Here is a 14,597-nt window from a genome sequence, read left to right as displayed (position 1 = left end):
ATCTTGAGTCTGAGGCGTTCAAGTAGTTTTTCATGGTTGACCGTATCGAAGGCGGAGAATAGATCAAGGAGGATTAGAAGGCAGGTTTTGCCTTGGTCTAGGGCTTGGAGGGCATCGTCCATGATGTGGAGCATAGCAGTTTCGGTGCTGTGCCCTGGTCTGAATCCAGATTGGAAGTCATCTAGTAGGTGGAAGTTGTTGATGTGCTGGCTAAGTTGCTGTTGAACACACTTCTCCAATACTTTGGCTAGTAGCGGGATATTGGAGATAGGTCTGAAATTGTCAGGGGAGGCTGGGTCCAGTGAAGGTTTTTTCAAGATGGGGAGGACTTGGCCGGCTTTCAAAGGGTCCGGGATCAAGCCCTGCTGGAGAGAGGCGTTGATAACTGTAGTCCACCAAGGAACGATGGACTGGGAGGCAACGGTGAGGCAGTTGGAAGGTAGCGGGTCATTGAAGTGGTTGTTTGGTTTTAAGGAAGAGAGGATTTTTGAGATGGAGTTTTCATTATAGTATTCGAAGTCAGTCCAGTGAGCTTTGTTTTTAGGAGAGGCCAGGATGGAAGGAGCGGAAGAGTGTGGCAGAGCAGGCGAGGTTTGGGAGCAGGTGGTGGTACTGAGTTCATTTCCTAATGCCGTGATTTTATCAGCGAAGAAGGAGGAGAATTCATCTGACGATATTAGCGATTTGAGGGATTCTTTTGGTGTTTTAGCCAGTTTATTAGATTGGAATTTGACCAGTTCAAAGAGCTTTTGGGGTCTATTCTTGGTGTTCCCTAATTCCTATCTGAAGTATTCTTTTTTGCAATTGATGATGTGCTTGTTGTAGGCATTTCTCGCCTGGCTCAGAAGTTTTAGATGCGCTGCGCAGGGGTGTTGTCTCCAATTTCTTTCAGATTGACGTAGGGATCTCCTCTCCATGTTAAGGGAGCCAGTGAACCAAGGGGTTCTGTCTTTGCATTGTGTTGTTTTTAGTTTTAGAGGGGCAAGGTCGTCCAGAATGTTTGAAATGGACGATGAGTAGTGCTCATTGAGATCGCTAACCCTGGTTATGTGCAAGGGGGGGGTAGGTCAGATCTGCAGCGAGCCTCCAGTTTCATAAAGTCTAGGTTCTTAGTGTCTCTAGTCCAGGATTTGGGAATCACCGGTTGAGAGGACTTTGTCTTGCAGGTCCCGGGTGAAATGAAGGATATGGAGTGATGGTCAGACCAGTCACAGGGGTCCATGGAGATAAGCTTGACAGCGGACTCCTTTGAAATGATCCAGTCAAGGATGGCTCCCTTTGAGTGGGTTGGCATAGAACAAGCTCGGGTCAGGGCTTGGTCAGTTAGAATGTCTTTGATGGCATTGACGTAGGGATCTTTAGCGTCATTCCAATGCAGGTTAAAATCACCCAGGAAGACCTCTGTGGCATTGGAGGAAATCTTTGTTGTCATGATTTCCAGAAGGGGATCAGTGAAAGCGTCGTTTGGACCTGGTGGGTGGTAGAAGATGTGCAAGTTACAGAGGTGTAATGACGTGCTGCAGATGGAGAGTGCGAGGTATTTGCAGGAGTCTGAGGTGTCCGTTACGAGTTCTGTGACAAGCAAGGAGGATCGGCAGATGCAGGCTATGCCTCCTCCTTTCTTATTAGAGTGTCTATCCAGTCTGGCGATGTTGTAGTTGGGCGGGACTAATTTATGCAGGCAAGGGGAAGAGTATTTCTTTAGCCAGGATTCAGTTAGTATGGCTAGGTCTAGGTTTTTGACCAGGACGAGGTCAGCAATGTCAGCGGCATGTTTGACTGCTGAACGGCAGTTAATTAAAAGACCAGATAAGGGGGTGTCGGAAGGAGAGTCAGGAGTCTGGACAGCTAGAACTAAAGGTGCCAGATTGCTTTTTATCACACTTCTGTTGTGTAGGGTAGCTGGCTTGTTTGGGTTGATGGTGACTGTGCTGATGGGGTGTTCGGGACTCGTATTTAGCGGACGGGGATGGCTGGGGTAGAGTTGTGGTCTTGAGGATGGCTAGGATTTTGATTCCCGTGAGGTCTAGAGGATTTGAGGAGGCGATGGGTGCGTTGTATGTGAGTGCGAGAGCCAGGGATTCCTCCTCAGAGAAGAGGCAGGGTTGTTTACGTGGGTGAAGATGTCTCAGAGGTAGCGGGAGAGGTTGCTTGCGAGGCTCTGTGTTTGTTCAGTGGGGGGGAAGTATGCAGTGACTTGAGGTTAGCCAGTGAGATCTCGGCAAGGTGAAGGAGGTTCATAAGGTCCAGAATGGAGCTATGAATGCTCTGGGTGAGTTTGGTCGCTCTGGAGTGTCTGGAGTTTCAAGATTAGTTTAAAAAAGGGGTACAAAGGGATGAGGGTTTGACGTTTCCAGATCAATCAAAGGGGCATGTGACAGTGGCAGGGGATTAGCTGGAGCAGGCTCAAGGGTCTTTGAAGGAGGAGTATCTAGCTCGCGATTTAGGTGGATGACTTGCTGGGAGGAGCTCTGAGGTCTAGGAGTGGTTCTGTTATGGGTGCCTTGGTCAGGGTGACTAGTGGAGGGGGCCATTAGAGGTCTGGCTCTCTCAGGGGCAGGGGACATTGGGAGCGTATCAGTCTCCTCGACAGAGGGGGGCACTGGGTGGGAGGAGATCGCAGGTGTAGGGGAAATGCTGATGCCAGGGACAGGAGACATGATAGGGTGGATTGGGTGAGCCGAAGTGGAGACCCTTGGAGGACTAGTAAATGGATGGCTGGATCTGTTAGGGACAGGAGACATGATAGGGGGGATTGGGTGAGCCGAGGTGGAGACCCTTGGAGGACTAGTAAATGGATGGCTGGATATGTTAGGATAGCGTGGTGGTGGGTCATTGGTACGGGTGTTGGTTATCCAGTCGAAGTTGTGCACGTGATTTCTGAGAAGGGGGTAGAGGTCTGAGAATTTGTTTAGGTCGTCGGTTGAGGCTTGGATTAGAACGGTGCCGTTTTTGTAGAGGGTGATGGCGAGGTCAGCTCGCAAGGTTGGGGAGGGTGCTATTGTGAGCTTAGTGCTGTGTGGAATGTTCCTGGTTGAACGAATATTGAGAAGGTGCGCAAGGGTTTTTCGCCAGGAGGCGGTTCTTCTGGAATAGAAGATGAGGTCATTAATGACTGTGCCGATGTCCGCGCAGTAACGCATGCCGGATATCAGCGTCTCAGGATGTATTTTTAGGGCAGCGTGCTTGAATGATTTAGTGGCGGTTTTGGAGCGCTTTGATGGGGAGACAATGGTATAGGAGTTTTCCCCAGACACGGATAGATCAGGACTCAACATGGTTGGGTAGGTGAAGGTCTAGTAGGCAGTAGAGAGAATGGGTCTCCAGGTACCACGGCGGGATGGAACTCGAGCGGCTGAAGTAGGTTGCTCGACAGTCATTGAGTGATGGGTCAGGATTAGCTTTAATAAAAAGCCAGTCGAATTGGATTATAGGCCAAATTAGAAGAGGGGTGCTGTTTATAGTGACACTTGTGTCAGCTCTAGTATGTTGGCTGCTGACTTAGTAGGACCCATAATGCCCTGTTTAAGGTGCCCATTGAATGGGGCTTCCCTGCAGGGTCAGGTGCACCTTGAATTATTGGGGGGCCCACTCCACCACAGTGAGTATCTTGTGCCCACCACAGTGGCTGTGCCAGGGCCTTAATGCTCGATGTTGTAGCACACTCAGGGTAGTGGTGTAACAATAACCCTGGCACCTTCCACAGTGACGGGGGATTGTGGGCTCCAGGGGCCCCCTCTGGCACTGTGCACAGATGGTGAGCCTCTGGCCTGAGGGGGGCCTTTGCAGGGAGGCCCCTCAAGTTTTGTTACGCCACTGACTGAGGGGTATATCTACAGGAATAGTAGCATAGAGCAGCACAACAAGTTACCTTGCGGTACTGCCCTGCATCACATGGAAAGGACAGGAATGTGACATATTCATCCAGTACAGCGCATTCCTTTCCCCCCCGCCCCCGGTACTGGTGCCATTTCAGCAGCCTAGCCCCAAAGCAAGCACCTTTGCACCATAGTGCAAGGATGCTAATAAAAACATGGGATTTGCGTGGGATCACCCACCACAACGCCCATAGAGTGATTTGCTCTGTGCTGCATTACTCCATATTTTTGTAGGCACACAAAGTGGCTTTGCGTGGCTTCATAAATATGACTTAATGGTCATCTTATCAAGAAAAGGACACAGCCGTACGAGGTGACTGAAAGAGAGCGAAGTACAACGTTATTCTACACACACTAACAGACTGCCATACATTCTCTAATTCCCTCACTGAGAAATGTATAAACAAGGTCAATGGTGGTGACAAATGTGAAGCATGAGCATTCTTTACAATTCATTTATTGTTGTCTGGCAATTACTGCCTCAGCGCAAAAATACAGTTTACAAGTAAAAATACCAAACGATTTGAGTGAATACAATTTGTAAATAGCCTGAAGTGTTAAACCATAATTCATAGTGTAAAAGTAATCGCTTCATTGATTGCTCGATTGATGTGTACACATTTATAACACAAGAGAAAGTGTAATTTATAGATAAAAGCCAATGCTTTATTTTTCGATTACAAGAGCAAGACAGGATTCACCCTCCCTGCCAAAGCAGCAATAACACGGAAAAGGACGTATTTTCCATTGAATCACATATCCCCATCAGCTTTGTCACTCTCCCAGTCGTATCCTTCAGAAGTCACTTTATAGAGAACACAGAGGCAGCTTGGAATCAAATCACTCACCAAAGCAAGATAAAATTCTACCTCCCTGAAGCAGATTTCACAACAAATGCTCAGGTCGTAGTTCTCTCCCGTCGAAGTGATGGCCACACACTGCACACAGTGATTCAACTCTATTCAAGCGCATTGTGAACACTACTGTGTTCATTTTCAATTTGCGCTAAAATTCGACCACATATCCCCACTCTGACTGTCTTTTAAAGCCTTCATTCTCTTCAAAGCCTTCTGCCTAACATAACAAGCATTGGCAAAGCCAATAGAGCTCACCTATGAAGATAATTGTTTTTGGCAATGCTTCTTTATTTTTCAAATATGGCCACCGTGTGTGTGTGTGTGTGTGTGTGTGTGTGTGTGGGCACCAAACAGCCATCTTTTAATTTATGTTCTCATGCTTTATGGAAATCCATTAAAAGATGGCCATCGCAGAGGTCTGCAATGGATTTTCTTCAAGTACAAGAACATTAATCAAAAGATGCCCACTGCGCTTTAGTGCACATGCCCATGAATGAGCAGTCATCTCAAAATAGATCAACAAAAATTAAGATAGCTGACCTCAGATACTGTGGCAGGTGGTACTCAGAGTTCAAGGGACTGGTGGCGAAGTGGTGCTGGGGAGTCATTTTTAATAAAGAGATTTGACGAGCAGATCATGGGGAGAAGAGAGAGAAAAAGACAGAGTGAAAATTGAATCTCATATGCACTGCAGAGGAAGGTCTGATGTCAGAAGTGGAAGGATTCATGGAAGCATAGATGCAAGTCAATCCAAACACAGTGAGACTTTAGAGCTAGAAGAAGGATAACCATCAAATCAGGAGTGGGAAAGTGAGTAAGCGACTGACCTGTTCGCAATTGGTCTTCAACAATGGGAAGGTAGAGATGTCTGTAGACACGACCACAAAAACAGTAACAAACTGTTCTGTTCCTACCTGACAGATAAAAGGAACATCTTTGAGGCTCAATGCATGCAAAGAAGCCAAGAGATCATTAGACTAGAGATGAAGATAGGAAAAAAGTAAAGCATCAAAAACAACTCTATTCCATGTTTGGAGGCATAATATTGAATAATACACTGACGTGCCCCATCACTGGCCCTGTTCAGGAAAGTAGTAAAGTCACAAATCTCCAAGAAGCATTTAATGGTCCACTAAGGACAACATTTACACTGATCCGCTCAGTGCTTAAGGGCTCCCTTTTCCCACAAAGAGCTCTATACACATCTTGACAAGTGCACGCCCAATACATAGGGTTGTATCCTCTGTGTTTGGATAATATTGTTGTAAAATATCGTGAAGTACCGTTCAAAATAAATTTACAAGGTATACTCACCAAATATTTATTAGAAAAGTTCAACCTTACCAGCAAGTATTCAAAAATTATTTCTCAGAACTGGTCTTAGCTCCCAATACAGCCTTAGGTAAAAACACAGGCTAATGGACGTGCAGAGGATATATTCGCTCAATATCCCTTAATGTGCACTTTCTTGCTCCACAGCTCCAGGGTTCGAGGCCACAAGGCTTCAAAAGACTCGGGTTCCTAAGGTACCGATCACCTATTTAAAAAACTGCTTTTACCACTTACATACAATTTATCGAAGACGCATATCGATCCTTTTACTTTGAACCACTTTTCATCAAAGTACAAGTACACAGTTAATTCTTCATGCAGGTGAGGCTTGCAAATATTAATCTTAGATTTTTGGTTCAAAAGCATACATATCAAAGTCCAAAATCTAATTTTGTGAGATGAAAACGAGCACACTCAATGACATTTTTTGTATATAATTAAATCAAAATATGTATTGTTAATATTCCATTAACTTAATTTCGGTAAATGCAATTCTCACTTCTTTCAATGTGTAATCACATTCGGTTCACATATTGTTCCACACAATAGTGTTAATCATCGAATGAACCACCATGCATTTTGAGTACCTAAAAATTTTCTCAGAAGTAGTTACAACATTATCAGAATTAATCAACGAAAATTCCTTTTGAATATGGTAGCATTTTCGATACACATGATGGACATATTTTATTTACAAATACAGCCTTCAGGATTATGAACTACTAAGGAATTAGAAGAAAGAAAGTGAAGAATCTCGTTATAGGAAATCCAAAGGTAGAGGATGCTGGAAACTAGTGGCCTTTCCTGCAAGAAAATGCTGCAGCGCGGCACCGCAAGCCTTTTGGCTGCGCCACGCTGTGGTACTACCAAAGCATAGGGATGCATCATATTTACAATATGACGCATGCTTGTGCATTCCCCTGTGCTGGCGCACAATCGACTGCCATGCACCACACAGGCACCCTTGCACAATGGTGCAAGGGTGCCTGCGTTCCGGGGAGATTGTTTCTGTTCAGGAAGGGGTACCTTCCAACACAAATACAATAACAAAAAAAATAAAAAGTGGTGTTTTCCTCTTCCTATGTGTGCTGCAGAATGCAACACCCCAAGAAAGAGGCAAAACTTGCACCTCACTACGCCACCCCTGGGGCGGCGGAGCATTCTGACGCATTTCCATGTTTACAAATTCTCGTAAATCTGGAAAGGTGGCAGAACTCATGGTTGTTGCATGGGAACACCCACGTCACGCCCCTTTCATGCGAAGTGTTGCGTGAGAATGGGCCATATTTACGCAAGATGGCTTTACCGGTCCTTGTAAATATGGGGCAGAGGTTGCGCCAGCTGTGTGTCGCAAAAAATGACATGCACCAGTGGAGCAAATGGCTTGTAAATAAGCCCCTAGGTCTATAGGGTGACTGCCCTTTTGAGTCACTACAAAACACAAGCCCAGGGAAGCTCAACAGTTGCATCTGCTTTCACAAAACTTCCATGCACCTCCCCTCATCCAGACTCCTACACATGCACACATCCCACGCATTCAGAAAATCCAATCTGGCAGTTGAGCCTTCTCCTACATCGCTACTAAAGTGTAGAATCACCTGCAGCTACACATAGGAGTTTCCACCTCTCTTCTTGAATTACACAAGACGCTTAAGACCTGGCTTTTCTAGTAATCCCACTAGGCCTTAGGTTTGGCTAGATTCACACCTGCTCAGTGCCAGGATACCCTCCTTGGTTATTATGTGTTTTACAAATCTGCATAACATAACAAGAAATACGCTTATGGCAATGAGTAGTACTGAAAGGGGACCTGTTTTACAAAGTTAGGCTATAGTGTGAATAACATGGGAGGCAAGCAGTGTGGCTAGCCACAGAGGCAAGATGGTTTTTCAGTGTCTAACTACCAAACCAGCTGGCACAACCTATTCGAAACATCCTGATATGAGCTTGGCAGACTGATGAATGGCGGCTATGAAATAGCATGGGCCCCTTCAACAGCAGAAGAGGAATCCAGATCTCTGATTTTTTGAGAGCCATGACAATTGTGAACGTAGTACGGATGTAGCTACTCCTCACTATGTCACAAGGCTAACTGAGACCTGGAAGCTCTGCTAGTAAGTGATACAGGATTCAGGGGTCTGACCACCAGCTACAGGCTAACACTAGAATACAGCCTGTAGAGTGAGGAACGGGGTCAGATATCACCTGCTGCGGTGAAGGAAATGGAGGAGGGAGGCAAATGGACAATGGGGAGCATGACATTATTGGGCTGAGGTGGGTAGCAAACCAAAGTGAATAAGGAGACCAACATGGTGCATGGAGGGCGGATGTACGACGGTACAACGCGTGGTATTGCCACGCGTACCGTTACAACGCGTTATTTACAACGCAAGTCGTTACCACGACTTGCGCTGTAGGGGTGCTGGACTTAGAATAGGTAAATTTACTATTCCAACACCAGCCTACGTACAGTAGGGAAGGTGTTGGAATAGTAAATCTACTATTCCTTGTCCTTGAGCGCCCTCAAGCGCAAGTCGTGGTTACGACTTGCGTTGTAAAAGACGCGTCGTAACAGTAATGCGGGGTAACATCCGCGTTGTAAAGGATGCTTCCCATGGAGGGCTGATAAAAAAATAAAAGAAGACATTGAGGAAAACATAGAGGTAATGGGTGGGATGCTCAGAAATAGTCTTAACCACTGGTAATCTCATGGGCTCACATTCCAGTCCATTGGTTTTGGCCACTTGCCAAAAAGAGACCGGTTATATGCAAACCAGGAATAGGAGCAGTCCAACCTCAACTGCCAAGCGAGGTCACCAAGAGATGGGAAGAAAGGCAAGTCCAGACTGTTTTTATCCTACTTGGGCCTCATCAATGAGGTACAGTTTGAGTCCAGATGAACAGCGAGTATAGGACCCATGTCACTCGTAGTACTCAGGGTATCACACTGAGGAAAACACAAAGGTGATGGTTGAAATTCTATCACTCATTAGGCCACTCCAGACAGAGACTAGCTGGTTGTAAGTCACCCTGCGTCCTGCCACAAGCTGACAAACAAGATACCCTCTGGACAGGAGCACAAGTAACCTCAGACCGGTTTCTTGTGCAAAGAGGGATCATATTCAGTACTGATCTGCCTATGTGTAGAGTGGCACCATGGGCAACAAATGATGGATTTGAATGCTACCTAGAGTAGCACTATTTGCAAGCATTCCTCCTATCACAATTTGCGTGTTTGGAGTAATGTTCTAAGTAGCCAAGAGTATGTCCAAACATGGGTAACTAGCTTGCTTTCCCCAGGATCCAAGCTATGCCTATCTGATGAAGCTTAGTAGTCTGTAGTTGCGTGTGTTCCCTTTTAGTGAGCGCCTTGCTCAGCAGTTTAGTATGAGCTGTTCCTCTGAGCAACCCTGCCTGAAGTAGCAGACAAAAAATGATGGGTTGAAAGGCTATCTAAAACACTTGCTAATGGATCATTTCTGCCATCACCTTTGTGTCAGAAAGGGGCAGAGTTATGAAGAGACCCGGTGTGGTGATACACCCAGACACAGCTGTGGCGATCCAGTGCCATTGACAAGCCACAGAAGACAGGTCTGTGGTGACAGGGGTCCATAGATGCCCTGGATGGTGGCTGTTGGGCCTGTGCCGGTGGCTCACAAAATAGAGAGCTAGAAAGCTAGAGGAGACACATAACCCAATCCAATGTCTGGCACTTGTAGGTATTCAATGAATCAAGTATTCTGCTTGTAATCACGTGACCAAGCCTTAAGTGGCGAAACGCGTCGGTAGGGAGCTGCTGACTTCGTGTTAATAAAATCATTGAAGCATCGTGAGCAGTCTGTGAATTTTCTTCGAAATTGGGAGGAAACAGTCGTTTTCATATATATATATATATATATATATATATATATATATATATATATATATATATATATATATATATATATATATACATAGGACCCGTTCTACAAGGCAACGTGGCAATTTTACTGAGGGATCGGATACCGCAGGACCGCCTCGGAAGCAAACCAAGCAAGAGGGCGCTGTCAGGTACAGACTGTGACTTCACAGTGAGACAGGAAGAAGACATTGCTGTTTCACGTCCCGGATTGCTTTTTGTGAATGGGGCTGAACGTTGGGGACCCAGGGGATTCCTGGACAGTAATTTAGGGGTTCCAGTTCAATATTCCCTTGCTAGGCACAACAGCGCTCATGCGAGCGGACTTCAGACTCCACGAGCGGTACTTACTGAAACAGGGAATCATGGTAGTTGCAGTCTTCAACACCCGACTGCAGCTGCATCCGATCAAGTGGAGCCAGAAGACCTCCTACATATGGGAGGGCCAAAGTATTTCAAGGGAAATGGCGAAGTGGACCCTTTGTTTGCAAGCGGCATCTGAGGAAGGCAGACAAATGCCGGAATGCATCATGCCGAGCGAATGTCATTAAAGGAACTCCCCTACGTATCCCCGCTGTGTCCTCTGGTTACTTGTAAGGAGTGATCTTTTTTTGATATAAACCTATAGTCTGTTCCCTCTCTGCCAAAATATAAATTTGCCTCTAAGCTTTTTAAATGAAAGTTACAATTTTCTAGAATGGCAAGGTTGTAGGCTGTATCCACTAAGGTCCCCTCAAAGGCAAATGGCTACTGTATGAGGTCACACTGAAGTCTTGGCTTTGGTGGGAAAAGCTCAGAAAAAGGAACCATTTACATTTCGTGGTTGACAAAGTCCTCACATTGGGTGGATTCTTTTTAAGCGTTTGCCAAGTCACGATTTCTACCTTCAGACTTAGGTCCAGATTTACTAAGATTTCATATAGGGGTTGTGTCTCTTTTTTGGTGTGCCTACCTGATGGTGGTGTAACAAAGAGAAATATTGTTCCTTTGATTGTGTGATGCATTCTTTGGCACATTCAAGGAGGAATAAGCCTCTAAAACTAGTTTTTGTGATGGAAGGTATCCCTTCTGGTACAAACAAAAACTATTCTGTCTGCAATGCAGACACCCTTGCATCATGATATGAGGGTCTCTGCATTGGTGCTTGGCAGCTGAAGTGTGCTAGCGCTTTGAGAGAGCAGAACTGTGCTATATCTTAGTAGATATGGTACATTTCTGCTCTTTCCTTTTGGTGCAATGCAGAGCAGCAACTCCCCTTTCATTGGGTCAAAGTTTACTAAATCTGCTCCTCAGTCATTTGTAAGGAGCTTACAATCATCCAGAGAGGCAATCCTGAAGCTGTAACTTACAAAGTTGCATTGAAGTTTAACACCCCTGAAGCAAGCTCCTGTTGATGCACGGAGATTTTTGTAGTCCAAAACTGTTCTAAAATACAACTTTTCATAGATTCTGGAGCAGCTCCTCTTGTTCACGTCTAAGGTACCTAGGCTCTCAAGTATAGTACTTAGGTGCTAAGACTCACTCCAGCAGAAAACACCAGTAGGTCCCAGTCTAGTTCCAATTGCACTGATACTGGTCAGCTGGACACTTCATGAAAAAGGCCTCTTGCAGATTGTAGCTACACAGGCAGTCAAACAACTGACCCGTGGAACCCTTTTCTTAGTCCCAGGTAAAAGTTGGGGCTGGTCCAATCCTTCAGGTCTCCACATAGGTTACAAACAGGCAGTTCAGTCCTCTCCTGTACTACCACAGGTCCATAAAGTTTTCTGAGGAGCTGGGGAGAAGGTGCAAATGTTATTCAATTACCTAGCCAGTAGGTGGAGGTGACTCTTGGACATTCTCTGACCAATGGGCAAACAGTTCTCAGGGGTAAACATTCCCGCCTTTTCAGCACTTCATGTTTGCCTTACTGCAAACTCTCTCATAGTGCATCAGGCTTAGTAAAATCCAACATGGCAACATCTTTTTGACTGACTGACTGAAAGTATTTATAAAGCGCAGTTATGCCGGGGCGTCTTGGCGCTGGGTGTAAACGATTGGAGTGGCTGCACTAACATTAACCTTGTTGGTAAAGCCTGGTTTCCTAAAGATGGTACTAGAAGGCTGAAGTCGAAGCGTTGCGGGGAGTGAGTTCCACAGCTTGGCAGCCAAAAAAGGAAAGCGTTTGCCACCCCATCTGACCCGGTTCATCTTATGAAGAAGAACCAGACCAGTGTCCAATGACCTTAGGCAGCGCCACGGAATGTACCAGGGGAAGAGTGATTGTACATTATGCGCACCACCCCCATTCAAAGCTTTATGTACTAGACATAAAGCTTTAAACTCCACCCGACGCCTCACTGGGAGCCAGAGGAGATGGTAGCTGAGGTGGGGTGGTGCCTGGGTAGGCCACACTGCACTCCGGCTGCAGCATTGTGGACTGATTGAAGTTTACTGAGTTGTTTGACTCCCATGCTCAGATTGAGGGCATTGCAGTAATCAATCCTCGATAGTATATGAGTGCCTAACACCGTTTTCCTAAGGGAAAGTGGAATGAAAGGGAGGATTTTGCGCAATAGTTTAAGTGTGAAGAAGCAGGTGGAAACCAGCTGATTAACCTGAGGGGCACAGGTAAGTTCGGGATCAATGATAAAACCGAGATTTTTGGCCTTCAGTACTGGCTGAGGGCAGACTCCTGCTTCGGGAGGCCACCAGGACTGGTTCCAGAAAGAGGATTTCTTGCCGAAATCCAGGACCTCGGTCTTCTCCGTGTTGAGTTTTAAAAAGTTGACGGTCATCCATGCCATTACAGAGGATAGGCAATCCCGAAACCGCTCTGCTGACATGCCGTTGTTTTGGGACAGAGACACTATCACTTGCGTGTCGTCAGCGTAAGATATAAGCGCCAGACCATAGCTTTTGATTAGCCTGGCTAGCGGTGTAACATAAATGTTGAATAATGCAGGCGAGAGTGCCGAGCCCTGGGGGACTCCTCCAGGAAGAGTAAACCTTTCAGATCTCAAACTATCCCAATAGATGATTTGCTCCTTGGAATTGAGAAAGGAGGAGAGGAGGGACAGTGCCTTACCCTTGACTCCCACGAACTGCAATCGATTTACTAACACTGGATGGTTTACCGTGTCAAAAGCTGCCGTGAGGTCAAGCAGTATTAAGGCCATCCTACCCCCCTCATCCATATCCCTCTGTATCTCCTCAGTGGCCATAATCAGTGCTGACTCAGTTGAGTGTCGAGCTCTGAAGCCATGCTGCGTGGAGTCAAGAATGTTAATGACCTCAAGGTAAGCAGTTAGTACCGGATTAATGGCTTTCTCCAAGACCTTAGAAGGCAGAGGTAGACAGGAGATTGGTCGATAGTTTTTTGCCTCCAAGGGACTAAGTGATGTTTTTTTTAGGATAGGTCTGATACAGGCCACTTTCCATACTTCAGGGAAAATCCCAGTATCAATCCGAGTATCAATGTTGCCCTTGAAAGGAGCTTGGAGCCCACTTATGGGTGTGTTTAAGGTAATGAGCAGTACTTTTACACCAAGTGGCTAGAATGTGGTTCGTAATCAAAAGACTCCTCTTCCACTGTCTTCCTTTATCACTAAACTTTAATGGTATAAGTCTCCCCCTGGTACTGTTAAAATTTGTGAAGATCATGGACAATTCTAAAATGCCCTGATTAAGTTAAGATGGGTCACATTCCTCTCCAAAGTGATGCTGCCAGGCCCAAGCCATTGTCTTTGCTGTGAAAGAGGTAATTCACATCTCATCAAAGAAGCACTGACAGACCAGCTGCAAGCAGGCCAATGTTAAATAGTGGAGGTGAGCAAAACTCGCGTAATTTTTTCTGTAGAATAAATTAGTAACATTTCAAACAAAATAGATGCAATATAACGCAGAATTAAATGAGGAACAAAACTCTGCATTTAGCACAATTACTTTCTTTCAAAAGAGACCAGTGGATGCATTTTGCACTATGAAAATAGCACTAAGTGGACCAGAATATGAAAAGCAGCGTGTGTTCTGTTTTCTGTTCTCTTGTAGTTGCTATTTTTGCCCCAAATTTCTCAAAATTATGCAAGAAGGCGTAATCCCCAATTTTCGGTAGTTTTGCATCACAAGATTAATAAAAAATTACTTAAATTACTCCCATTACTCCAGCGTAACTGGATTTGTAATAAATATTGCAATCAATGATTGTGCCACCTCTGTAGCTTAGTCTGAACTAAATATACAGAAATAACATTAACAAACTGTACTTTAGATTTTCTTCAAACAACTAGATACAGCCCTACCATGAAAATAGTGTTTGAAGGATATTCACTGTAGGACCATGCAAACATGAAATTCTTACATATTCCACTTTTAACCCCTTGCACGCTCGTGACGGAACCATTCCGTCACAAGCCACGGTGGGGCTGTGCTGGTGACGGAATGGTTCCGTCACGGCCCGGCCGCAGCGCCTGCGCGGCGCGTTCTATTGAGCGGGCGGGGCCGTGACGGAACTATTCCGTCACAAGCACAGCGCCACCGCGGCTCGTGACGGAGTGGTTCCGTCACGAGCATAGTGGCGCCGCGCGGCCCCCCATCTCCCTAGCGCTGCGGCGGTAATTCCGCCGCGGCCAAGGGGTTAAATAAAAGGCATCC

Source organism: Lissotriton helveticus, chromosome 5_1 (assembly GCF_964261635.1).
Source record: "Lissotriton helveticus chromosome 5_1, aLisHel1.1, whole genome shotgun sequence".
Classification (NCBI taxonomy): Eukaryota; Metazoa; Chordata; class Amphibia; order Caudata; family Salamandridae; genus Lissotriton; species Lissotriton helveticus.
This window is presented reverse-complemented; position numbering follows the sequence as displayed.